The sequence below is a fragment of the Pongo abelii genome, chromosome 12 (assembly GCF_028885655.2).
Source record: "Pongo abelii isolate AG06213 chromosome 12, NHGRI_mPonAbe1-v2.0_pri, whole genome shotgun sequence".
In the NCBI taxonomy this organism is placed as follows: domain Eukaryota; kingdom Metazoa; phylum Chordata; class Mammalia; order Primates; family Hominidae; genus Pongo; species Pongo abelii.
In genome coordinates, this window is record NC_071997.2 from 114898165 (window position 1) to 114911280 (window position 13116).

Consider the following 13116-nt stretch of genomic DNA (forward strand, 5'->3'; position numbering starts at 1 on the left):
AGGAGACCCATCTCACGTGCACAGACGCACGTAGGCTCAAAATAAAGGGATGGAGGAAGAGCTACCAAGCAAATGGAAAGCAAAAGAAACTAGTGGTTGCAATCCTAGTCTCTGATAAAACAGACTTTAAACCAACAAAGATCAAAAGAGACAAAGAAGGCCATTACATAATGGTAAAAGGATCAATTCAACAAGAAGAGCTAGCTATCTTAAATATATATGCACCCAATACAGGAGCACCCAGATTCATAAAGCAAGTCCTTAGAGAGCTACAAAGAGACTCAGACTCCCACACAATAATAATGGGAGACTTTAACACCCCACTGTCAACATTAGACAGATCAACAAGACAGAAAGTTAACAAGGATATCCAGGAATTGAACTCAGCTCTGCACCAAGCAGACGTAATAGACATCTACAGAACCCCAAATCAACAGAATATACATTCTTCACAGCACCACATCACACTTATTCCAAAATTGACCACATAGTTGGAAGTAAAGGACTCCTCAGCAAATGTAAAAGACCAGAAATTATAACAAACTGTCTCTCAGACCACAGTGCAATCAAACTAGAACTCAGGATGAAGAAACTCACTCAAAACCGCTCAACTACATGGAAACTGAACAACCCACTCCTGAATGACTACTGGGTACATAATGAAATGAAGGCAGAAATAAAGATGTTCTTTGAAACTAATGAGAACAAAGACACAACATACCAGAATCTCTGGGACATTTAAAGCAGTGTGTAGAGGGAAATTTATAGCACTAAATGCCTACAAGAGAAAGCAGGAAAGATCTAAAATAGACACCCTAACATCACAATTAAAAAACTGGAGAATCAAGAGCAAACACATTAAAAAGCTAGCAGAAGGCAAGAAATAACTAAGATCAGAGAACAACTGAAGGAGATAGAGACACAAAAAACCCTTCAAAAAATCAATGAATCCAGGAGCTGGTTTTTTGAAAATATCAACAAAATTGATAGACGACTAGCAAGACTGATAAAGGAGAAAAGAGAGAAGAACCAAATAGACACAATAAAAAATGATAAAGGGGATATCGCCACCGATCCCACAGAAATACAAACTACCATCAGAGAATACTATAAACACCTCTATGCAAATAAACTAGAAAATCTAGAAGAAATGGATAAATTCCTGGACACATACACCCTCCCAAGATTAAACCAGGAAGAAGTTGAATCCCTGAATAGACCAATAACAGGCTCTGAAATTGAGGCAATAATTAATAGCCTACCAACCAAAAAAAGTCCAGGACCAGACGGATTCACAGCCGAATTCTATCAGAGGTACAAGGAGGAGCTGGTACCATTCCTTCTGAAACTATTCCAATCAATAGAAAAAGAGGTAACCCTCCCTAACTCATGTTATGAGGCCAGCATCATCCTGATACCAAAGCCTGGCAGAGACACAACAAAAAAAGAGAATTTTAAACCAATATCCCTGATGAACATCGATGCGAAAATCCTCAATAAAATACTGGCAAACCAAATCCAGCAGCACATCAAAAAGCTTATCCACCATGATCAAGTGGGCTTCATCCCTGGGATGCAAGGCTGGTTCAACATATGCAAATCAATAAACGTAATCCAGCATATAAACAGAACCAAAGACAAAAACCACATGATTATCTCGTTAGATGCAGAAAAGGCCTTTGACAAAATTTAACAGCCCTTCATGCTAAAAACTCTCAATAAATTAGGCATTGATGAGATGTATCTCAAAATAATAAGAGCTATTTATGACAAACCCACAGCCAATATCATACTGAATGGGCAAAAATTGGAAGCATTCCCTTTGAAAACTGGCACAAGACAGGGATGTCCTCTCTCACCACTCCTATTCAACATAGTGTTGGAAATTCTGGCCAGGGCAATCAGGCAGGAGAAAAAAATAAAGGGCATTCAGTTAGGAAAAGAGGAAGTCAAATTGTACCTGTTTGCAGATGACATGATTGTATATTTAGAAAACCCCATTGTCTCAGCCCAAAATCTCCTTAAGCTGATAAGCAACTTCAGCAAAGTCTCAGGATACAAAATCAATGTACAAAAATCACAAGCATTCTTATACACCAATAACAGACAAACAGAGAGCCAAATCATGAGTGAACTCCCATTCATAATTACTTCAAAGAGAATAAAATACCTAGGAATCCAACTTACAAGGGATGTGAAGGACCTCTTCAAGGAGAACTACAAACCACTGCTCAAGGAAATAAAAGAGGATACAAACAAATGGAAGAACATTCCATGCTCATGGATAGGAAGAATTATTATTGTGAAAATGGCCACACTGCCCAATGTAATTTATAGATTCAATGCCATCCCCATTAAGCTGCCAATGACTTTCTTCACAGAATTGGAAAAAACTACTTTAAAGTTCATATGGAACCAAAAAAGAGCCCACATTACCAAGACAATACTAAGCCAAAAGAACAAAGCTGGAGGCATCACGCTACCTGACTTCAAACTATACTACAAGGCTACAGTAACCAAAACAGCATGGTACTGGTACCAAAACAGAGATATAGATCAATGGAACAGAACAGAGCCCTCAGAAATAATATCACACATCTACAACAATCTGAACTTGGACAAACCTGACAAAAACAAGAAATGGGGAAAGGATTCCCTATTTAATCAATGGTGCTGGGAAAACTGGCTAGCCATATGTAGAAAGCTGAAACTGGATCCTTTCCTTATACCTTATACAAAAATTAATTCAAGATGGATTAAAGACTTAAATGTTTGACCTAAAACCATAAAAAATCATAGAGGAAAACCTAGGCAATACCATTCAGGACATAGGCATGGGCAAGGACTTCATGTCTAAAACACCAAAAGCAATGGCAACAAAAGCCAAAATTGACAAATGGGATCTAATTAAACTGAAGAGCTTCTGCACAGCAAAAGAAACTACCATGAGAGTGAACAGGCAACCTACAGAATGGGAGAAAATTTTTGCAATCTACTCATCTGACAAAGGGCTAATATCCAGAATCTACAATGAACTCAAACAAATTTACAAGAAAAAAACAAACAACCCCATCAACAAGTGGGCGAAGGATATGAACAGACACTTCTCAAAAGAAGACATTTATGCAGCCAAAAGACACATGAAAAAATGCTCATCATCACTGGCCATCAGAGAAATGCAAATCAAAACCACAATGAGATACCATCTCACACTAGTTAGAATGGTGATCATTAACAAGTCAGGAAACAACAGGTGCTGGAGAGGATGTGGAAAAATAGGAACACTTTTACACTGTTGGTGGGACTGTAAACTAGTTCAACCACGGTGGAAGTCAGTGTGGGGATTCCTCAGTGATCTAGAAATACCATTTGACCCAGCCATCCTATTACTGGGTATATACCCAAAGGATTATAAAACATGCTGCTATAAAGACCCATGCACACGTATATTTATTGCAGCACTATTCACAATAGCAAAGACTTGGAAACAACCCAAATGTCCATCAATGACAGACTGGATTAAGAAAATGTGGCACATATACACCATGGAATACTATGCAGCCATAAAAAAGGATGAGTTTAGGTCTTTTGTAGGGACATGGATGAAGCTGGAAACCATCATTCTCAGCAAACTATCACAAGGACCAAAAACCAAACACTCCATGTTCTCACTCATAGGTGGGAATTGAACAATGAGAACACTTGGACATAGGAAGGGGAACATCACACACCGGGGCCTGTTGTGGGGTGGGGGGAAGGGGGAGGGAAAGCATTAGGAGATATACCTAATGTTAAATGACAAGTTAATGGGTGCAGCACACCAACATGGCACATGTATACATATGTAACAAACCTGCACACTGTGCACATGTACCCTAGAACTTAAAGTATAATAAAAAATAAAATAAAATGTCGATAACCCCCTAAAACTTCGACCCCCTTCCTTGCTTTATTTTTAATCCACAGCATTTATCGCTCTCAAAAATATACTTAGACATATACTTCTTAATTTCATTATCTTATTTACTGCTTGCTTCTCCACTCCAATATGAGCTCCCTGAGTGCAGGGATTTGTGTCCGTCTTACATATCACTGCATTACAGTCCCTAGAACTTCATGTGACACATGGTAAATTCTTAACAATTTATTTGCTGAATTAATGAATTAATGAGTTGGTTGACATTTGCCAATAGCTTAGCTACTGGCTGCTTCCATTCTGTATGAAATTTTAAAGTCTCTCTTGCCCACTGCATTAACTGGGAGAAAAGAAAAGTCACAACAAATGTGCTTTTGAAATGTGGTCACCACAGAAGACAAGTAGCTTATTTACCAACCAGTGCAGATGGCAGGTACATTTTTTTCCTTAATTAGGAGAGTTTTTATTAAAGACAAGATAGATAAGTTCTAATATACACACACATACAAGTTATTGGCTGGATCAAATTATATCATAAAACAAATACCAAAAAGTACATGGAGAAATTGGGGATGTGGCATAAAATCAATAAAAGCACACTAACCCAGATTGTAATAGAAGTGATGCTGGCTGATAAGATCATCATACAGATTCCACTTGGCTAATACTAAAAGGAAACGGACAGTGTACACACTCATGAGTAAGTGTAGGTGGCAAATCACCACATTAACACTGCTTGACTTAACCTACAGTTGTTAAAATGTAAAATTGCCCATCTTAAGGCATGGCTGCTTACACATTAAACTAGTAAAAAATGCATTTAACACTAGTAAAGATCTAAAGGGGCAGGGCTGTCTTTGCATAGATGTATAAAAAGCACTTTTTCCCATCCTATAAGCTGGAGGGCTTTGTTTTCATAAAAACCACCAGTTTTAGAATAATAATCTATCAGCCAAAGCCAAGACTAGACTTTTTGTAGTTCTTATCAAATGTAAGTCAAGGACACGTAAAGTACTATTTCATGTCAAATACATCCTTATATAGACATACTCAAGTCACTCACATTAAAACACACACACACGCGCACACACACACACACACACACAGTCTCCCAATCTCAAATTCCTCTCTGTAACACAGCTTCTTGAAATTATTTTCTACATTCACCCTTCCTTTTATTCTACAATTCTTGACCTAATACCCCATTTTTAAGCGTTTTTGTTAAGGGCATCTCCAGGTGACCAAACCAAAAGGACACTTCCCAATCTGCATATCTGCATCTGTCCATAGCATTTGTCCTACTGACCTCCCCTGCTTCTGCAATTCACTAACACCATTTGCTGTGTTCTCTCCTACTTGTCTGACTGCTCATGTTTAGTTTTCTGTGAAACTCTGTGTCCTCTTCCCAAATCTTAAATCTGGGGTCACAAAATATTAATAAAATGCCTGCAGGAGCAAGGCAGGGACCCAAAATGAGAGGAGGAGGACACCTGGCCACTGTAACTACTAGGGAGCACCGGTCTTGCTGAAGGAGGGCACTGGCCAACTGTTGTCCCTTTTCTGTGGGTATCAGGTGGCCAGATCACCCAATTTGTCAAGAACACCAACAAATTTTATTTTTATAAAAAAACTTCCCGAATGTTTTAAATGTTGGCAACTATGGTTCTTCCTGTTTTAATATCATCAACCAAGCTGAAGACACCTGCAGCCTGGACACAATCTGCAGGCCTCCAGCTTTGTGTCCTCTCCCCACCCGGCCTCACCCACCACCATGGCCTCCTCCTTGTGCCTCTGCTCTTCTCATTGGCCAATGTCATCTGACAGTGGAGCCCAGATGTGCATCTCCAGCCCAGTCTCCCTCTTGCATTCCAGACTCACAGAGCTGCTTACCAGATGTGTCCTTCTGAATGTCCCACTGGGGCCTTACAATAAGCACATCCACACTTTCCCTTCATCCTCTATTCCCTTCATACCCGCTTACTCAGGCCAGACACCTGGAGATCATCCTAGCCTCCTCCTTTTCCCTTGCCACGCAGGCCTGTTGGCAGCCAGCCAGCACTGAGGGTGAGCAAATACACATCCCCATTGCCTCTCAACCCGATTTTTTTTTTCTATCGCTCCTGCATCTGCTTTAATACAGATACTCGGTATTTTTCCACTCGTTCACCACAACAGACACCTAACTGTCCCCCATGCCTTAGGCCTATTTCCATTCCCTACCCTCAAATTCTTCCTTCACACTAAGCTGAAGTTACCCTTAACATGCACATTGGATTAAGTTATACCCTACTCACCATACTTAAAGTCCCCACATGGCTCTTTCGGCCTTCAGGGTAAACTCTGGATCCAGAATGCTTGAGTTGGTATCCTGGATTCGGCACTCACTAGCTGTGTGACCTTGGGTCAGTCATTTAGGTTCTTTGAGCTTCAGTTTCCCTATTTGTAAAGCATGGATACCAAATATCAGATACCACAGACAAGTTATGAGGATTAAAAATGAGACAATACAAATAAAACACTCTGTGCTTGGGATATAAAAATGTTCAATTAAATGTTAGCTATTATAATTGTTATTATTATTATTATTATTCCTTATCCACTAGCCTTGCCTGTCACAAACCAACTGAAACTCTAGAACAATAAAGAATTAGTGAAAAACAGCCAGACGCGGTAGTTCATGCCTGTAATCCCAGCACTTTGGGAGGCCGAGACAGGCAGATCACCTGAAGTCAGGAGTTCGAAACCAGCCTGGTCAACATGGTGATACCCTGTCTCTACTAAAAATACAAAAATTAGCCGGGTATGGTGGCACATGCCTGTAGTCCCAGGTATTCAGGAGGCTAAGGCAGGAAAATTGCTTGAACCTGGGAGGCAGAGGTTGCAGTGAGCCAAAATCGCGCCACTGCACTCCAGCCTGGGTGACAGAGCGAGACTCCATCCCCCACCAAAAAAAAAAACTAATGAAAATCTCTGAAAGTGCTCCAACTTCTCACAGTCCAGGTCTCTGCACTTGTTTGGTCTGCTCAGAATGTCCTTCAAGACTCAGCTCTATCATATTCTCCAGAACCAACCCCATACCCCAGACCTCTCCCTACCTCAAAACCAGGCTCCCTTCCACTGCATCCCACCCACCAGTACCTGCCTCCATCAGAGAACTTAACTTGCTGAAATGCAGTAGAACAATTTACTCATTGTCTCCACACTGCACCGTGAGCTCTGCAAAGGTAGGCCTATTTTTTCTTAATTTTTGCATCCTTAATGCCCAGCCAAAAGTAATGAACAAGCAAACAATCTTTTTTAATCCCAAGATCAACACAGAGAACCAGGCATTAAGATGATTCCCCACTGATGAATGAGGAAATTGAGGTTTCAAATAGTTAAATGGAAAGCAGAGGTGGCAACCCCAGAGACCATGCCCACTCTCCAATGAGCCCCATATTGGGGAGGCACATCGTACTCTTTGCTTCTGTAGGGGGTGGTGGTTGTCTGTCCTGACATAGCAGGCTCATGTCCCTACATTCAACTGTATTTTGGCTTTATCTCCCTAAATGAGTGTATAAACAATACCAATTACTTATATCACCTCATGCCCTTTCTGTGAAGAGCTACAAAACATCCACAAAGCACAGGGATAAATAGAAGAGTCACAGTTTGTTATGTGCTTATCTCTATAAAGTATGTATGTTCAGTCTTCTTTGTAGTGTCTATTACAAAATAACTTTTCTGGAAAACCTTTATATAGTGCTTACTTTGTGCCAGGCACTATTTGAAGCATTTTACTTTGTGCTACCTAATGCTAGATAAATAAATACTATTATTACTCCCATTCTGCAAATGAGGATGCTGAGGCCACAGGGGTTAAATAACTTGCCCAGCCAAAAAGAAGTGGAGCTAAGATTGGAATCCAGGAGTAAGAGCACAAATTCTGTAACTACCACTTTCTGTTTGTATAATGTAGCTAAATTATTAAAATTGTTCCTTGAGGTTTCTTCATCTGTTGATAGATGATAGATGATTAACAGCAAAAGATAGATAGATGTAATATAATAATAATATAATAAGATAATAGTACCTACATCAAAATTTGATTATAAGAAATAAATGGGTTAATATGTGGATCACATTTATAACAGTGTCTGGCACATTATGTAAGTGCTATATCAATATTTACTATTGTGTTTTTTTTGTTTTGTTTTGTTTTGTCTTTTGTTTTTTTGAGACAGTCTCACTCTGTCGCCAGGCTGGAGTGCAGTGGTACGATCTTGGCTCACTGAAACCTCCACCTCCCGGGTTCAAGCAATGCTCCTGCCTCAGCCTCCTGAGTAGCTGGGAATACAGGTGTGCTCCATCACGCCCAGCTAATTCTTGTATTTTTAGTGGTGATGGGGTTTCACCATGTTGGCCAGGATGGTCTCGATCTCTTGACCTTGTAATCCACCGGCCTCAGACTCCCAAAGTGCTGGGATTACAGGCCTGAGCCACCGCACCCAGTCTATTATTATTTTTATCACTAAGTATTGCCAGAGCCCTGAGTGCCATCTGAGAAAGAACTGGAATTGAAAGTACACAGGAAATGCTGCCACCAATTTGATGCTAATTTGACCCACTCTAGGTAGACCTTGGAGCAAGACCAGCCTGCAGCAATACTGGGATGCCAGCAAAGTTGGTCTGCAGAGATTTAGTTTCCTCTGCCCCTTTGAGAACATCCCTTGCTCCCTCTCTGAAAATAATGTCCTCGTGTTCTCTTCTTGTGCCCCTTTCAAACCAGTAGGAAAGGCTAGGAGATTAGTCTTTAAACTCTGGTGTGAAGTAAGACCTCTGGACGTTTCCTACATCTATTAGGGTTCTTTGGACACAAGCAGCAGCAACTGGTTGCAGCTAACTCAAATAAATGTAGTTTTTTCAGATGGCTATGTGAAGCTCCTAGAACCAAAGAGAAGCCTGAAAAGCCACACCTGGAAACAGGCAGGAGTCAGGGCCTTTCTGAGGAACCTGAAAGTTGAAATTACAGGAATAACCAATATCATTAAAATAGTCATACAACTCAAAGCAATCTACAGATAGATTCAATGCTATTCCTATCAAACTATTAATGTCATTTTTAAAGAATTAGACAAAACTACTTTAAAATTCATATGGAACCAAAAAAAGAACCTGAATAGCCAAAGCAATCTTAAGCAAAAAAGAAAAAACAACCTAGAGGCATCACATTACTGACTTTAAGCTATACTACAAGGCTACAGTAACTAAAACAGCATGGTACTGGTATAAAAACAGACACATGGACCAATGGAAGAGAACAGAGAACCCAGAATTGAAGCCACATACCCACAACCATCTGATCTTCAACAAAGTCAACAAAAATAAGCCATGGGTAAAGGACTCCCTAATCAATAAATGGTGCTGAGATAACTGGCTAACCATATGCAGAAGAACAAATTTGAACCCCTACTTGTAACCATGTACAAAAATTAACTCAAGATGGATTAAAGTCTTAAATGTAAGACCTCAAACTATGAAAATCCTAGAAGAAAACCTGGGTTTTCTTTCTAAAAGTCATTTATTAAAGGAAATACCTTTCTCAACATCAGCCTTGGCAAAGAATTTGTGGCTAAGTCCTCAAAAGTAATTTTAACAAAAATAATTGACTAGTGGAACCTAATTAAACTAAGGAGGTTCTGCACAGTAAAAGAAACTATCAAAGAGTAAACAGCCTATAGAATGGGAGAAAAAAATTGCAAATTAGGCATCTGACAGAAGACTAACATCCAGAATGTATAAGAAATTTAAATCAACAACAAAGAACAAATAACCCCATTAACAGACACTTCTCAAAAGAAGACATACAAGCGGCCAACAAACATATGAAAAAATGCTCATTATCACTGATGATCAGAGAAATGCTGGCAAGGTTGCTGAGTACACACTGCTGCTGGGAATTTAAGTTAGTTCAGCCATTGTGGAAAGCAGATTGGAGATTTCTCAAAGAACTTAAAACAGAACTAGCATTCAACTCAGCAATCTCATTACTGGTATATCCAAAGAAAATAAACATTCTACCAAAAAGACACATGCATTTGTATGTTCTTCATAATCACAATAGCAAAGACATGGAATCAACCTAGTTGCCCATCAACAGTGGATTGGATAAAGGAAATGTGCTACATATACACCATGGAATATTACACAACTGTAAAAAAGAACAAAATCATGTCCTTTCCAGCAACATGAATGCAGCTAAAGGCCATTATCCTAAGAGAATTAACACAGAAATAGAAAATCAAATACCACATGTTCTCACTTATGTGAGTGGGAGCTAAATATTGGGTAAAGATGGACATAAAGATGGGAACAATAAACAATGTGGACTACTGATGGGGGAGGTAGCAATGGGGGCAAGGGTTGAAAAACTACCTATTTGGCATTATGCTCACTACCTGGGTGACTGATTCCATCATACCCCAAACCTCAGCATCAAGCAATATACCCATGTACACAAACCTGCACACATACTCCCTGAATCTGAAATAAAAGTTGAAAAAATGAAAAAAAGAAACTATAGGAATAATTTATAGAGGAAGAGATCTCTTCAGAGAGCCACCATAGGAAAGAACTCACTCTAGTGGTCTCTTCCATTCTCAACTCACTCAACTGACAGTGTCCGACTGGCTGAGCCTATACCACCTGTCCACCCAGTGGCTATACTGGGGCAGGGAGAAGAAGCTGGCAGAAGGAACCTCTCGGGAGATCTTAACAGTTACTTACAAAGTCAATATTCAACAGTGCAGTATAATTACCCAAAGGGAATTAGGGGGACCTCAGGAAGATGAAACAGACATGTGGCCAAAAATTCCACTCAATCTTCCCAGAATTCTCGATTCCAAAAAAAAAAAAGAGTCTAAGGAATTTCAGCCATCAAGGAACAAAACCAATTAACTATCTGGGTGACAGAGGCCCCTCTCCAATGCCCCCAAAGTCACACCAGTACATAAGCCAGTGACATCATCTTGTTTCTACTTGTAATGCCCTTTGCCCCTCCGTGGATGGCTAGAGGGACTTTTCTAAACTATAAGTCACAGGCCAGGCACAGTGGCTCACACCTGTAATCCCAGCACTTTAGGGAAGCTGAAGCAGAAGAATCATTGCTTGAGTCCAGGAGTTTAAAAGCAGTCTGGGCAACATAGCAAGATCCCATTTCTACAAAAAAATAAAAATAAAAAATGAGTCAGATGTGGTGGTACCAGTCTATAGTCCCAGCTATTCAAGAGGCTGAGGTGGGAGGATCGCCTGAGCCCAGGAGTTGAAGGCTGTAGTGAACTATGATTGTGCCACTGCACTCCACTGGGCAACAGAGTGAGCCCGACTCTAAAAAATAAAAAGAAATAAATAAAAGAAATAAAAATACAGGTCAGAATATGCCAAAACTCTATGTAAATCTTCAATAGCTTCCCAGCATCTTCAGGATGGAGTCTAAACTCTATCCTGTCTGTTTGGCCTCAGCATCCACCAATATACCTCATATCTCTGCCTTACTCCATCAAATTATTTACCATCCCCAGCTGCACCACACACTCTCCCTTCCAAACCTCGTCAAAGCTGTTCCCTCTGATTGGAGTGTCCTTTTCCCTTCTTTTCCAGTTAACTCCAGTTCTGTCTTCAAGAAATCAGTCCAAACGTCGCCTCTTCCAGGAAACTTTCTCTCAATGTACTCCCTTCCTTCCCACATACACGCACCTAATGCTACACAAGCACCTCACCTTTGTGCCTGCAGAACGGCATTTCTTGGCAATATCACTGACATATGGTGGCATCAGTGCCTGCTACACAGTAAACACGTGGGAGATGTCCAGTGCAAGTTTACTAAATGAACATTCCACTTAAAGGAAAAAACAAGGGTTTTCCTGCTCAAAATGTGGTGGAGAGGGCTGCTTGGGAGGTACCTTCTCACCATTTTGGCTTTCCTAGGGACTCCAGGACATGGTGATGTCAATGTCTGACTAAGCTGTTGTTTTTCTATACCCCATTTGAGCACCTGACATGTTGTAGCATTTCCAAAGGATTTTAGAAAAGTGTTTATTGCTGCTAGAAGAAAAGAGAGTGGTTTTTGCCAAGCTACATAAATCTTCAGCATATTTACAGCAAAACTCTCAGAGGGCCAAGTGTCTATTGCTGTAGTATGTTGCCAGAGTGACTATTTATTTCATGAGGTTAAAAAAAAGTTTTACTTAACTTTTTAAAAGATATAATAAATATGATGGTTTATATAGCATCTAGACCATTCTTTGGAAGGTAGTAAAAATGTGTTTATGCTTCACAAACATCCGTATCCAGTCCCTGAAAACTATCCTGGGAGGATTTTTTAAATGCTTTGCCCAGAACTATCAATTATAACTAATCCTACACTTCATCAATATAAAAAATATATAAAATAATGAGATCCCCAGGCAATGCAAGTCAAAAAAGTTTTAAATTTGACTTATTAAAATGAATTCTCGCACCTATCCTTTCTCCAGCCCATTTTCTAAATACACCCAGCTCTCTGAGTTTCCAAGTTCTCCATACAAGAAAGAACAAGGTAGAATTGAGCTGAGGAAGAAAAGGAGGTCCTTGGAAGAACACCTACACCCTCCAGCAAGCCCAGCAGTGACGTTAGCCGGCTCAGGGCCAAGCCTCAGGAGATGGCTATAGGCACCATCTCTGAACAGGTGCAGGCTTTCCTTCTGCCATGCAGAAAGTTCTCATTCCACAGCAAACACAAATGCACACTTGGGAAAAACAAACCCCAGGCAATCTGGAGTAAAACGTGGCTTTCTCTACCTGATGTTCACAATCAAAGTTTCTGTGAGTTTCCTACTGAAGTCAGTTTAACAAGGGAAATTTGAAACAGTTCCACACTCAATCTATTTGGTGGTATCTGAAGAAGGTCACAGTACAATGGCCCGAACAGGGTTTGTGGAGGACTGTCATTGTCTGTTACATAAAAAAATATAATCTGATCTTTTGTGGTTTGTCTACTTACATCAAATTAGCTAAGCAGTCCACATTAGTAAGCACTGTCTCATCTAGGGTGTGTGTTTGTATGGATGGGTGTGTGGTGCAAGTGTGTGGCCCCCTTCCTGGGAGAGAAAACTCATCTCCTCCCTTCTACATTACATAGTGCTCAGGTCCTGGTACTCAAAACCATATCACTGTGCACTCAT

At 40.2% G+C, this 13116-nt stretch overlaps 1 protein-coding gene across 2 annotated transcripts in view; it reads right to left on the minus strand.

Moving 5' to 3' along the window:
- The window catches only part of KCNS3 (potassium voltage-gated channel modifier subfamily S member 3), a 54249-nt gene that overhangs the window by 25554 nt on the left and 15579 nt on the right, over window positions 1-13116 (minus strand). The window contains exon 2 of one of the 2 annotated variants that reach the window (XM_054548360.2): window positions 6211-6352. The exons of the other annotated variant lie outside the window; for it this stretch is intronic. The gene's annotated coding sequence lies outside the window, so the exon portion shown is untranslated. The remainder of the gene's footprint in view (window positions 1-6210; window positions 6353-13116) is intronic. 2 annotated transcript variants of the gene reach the window in all.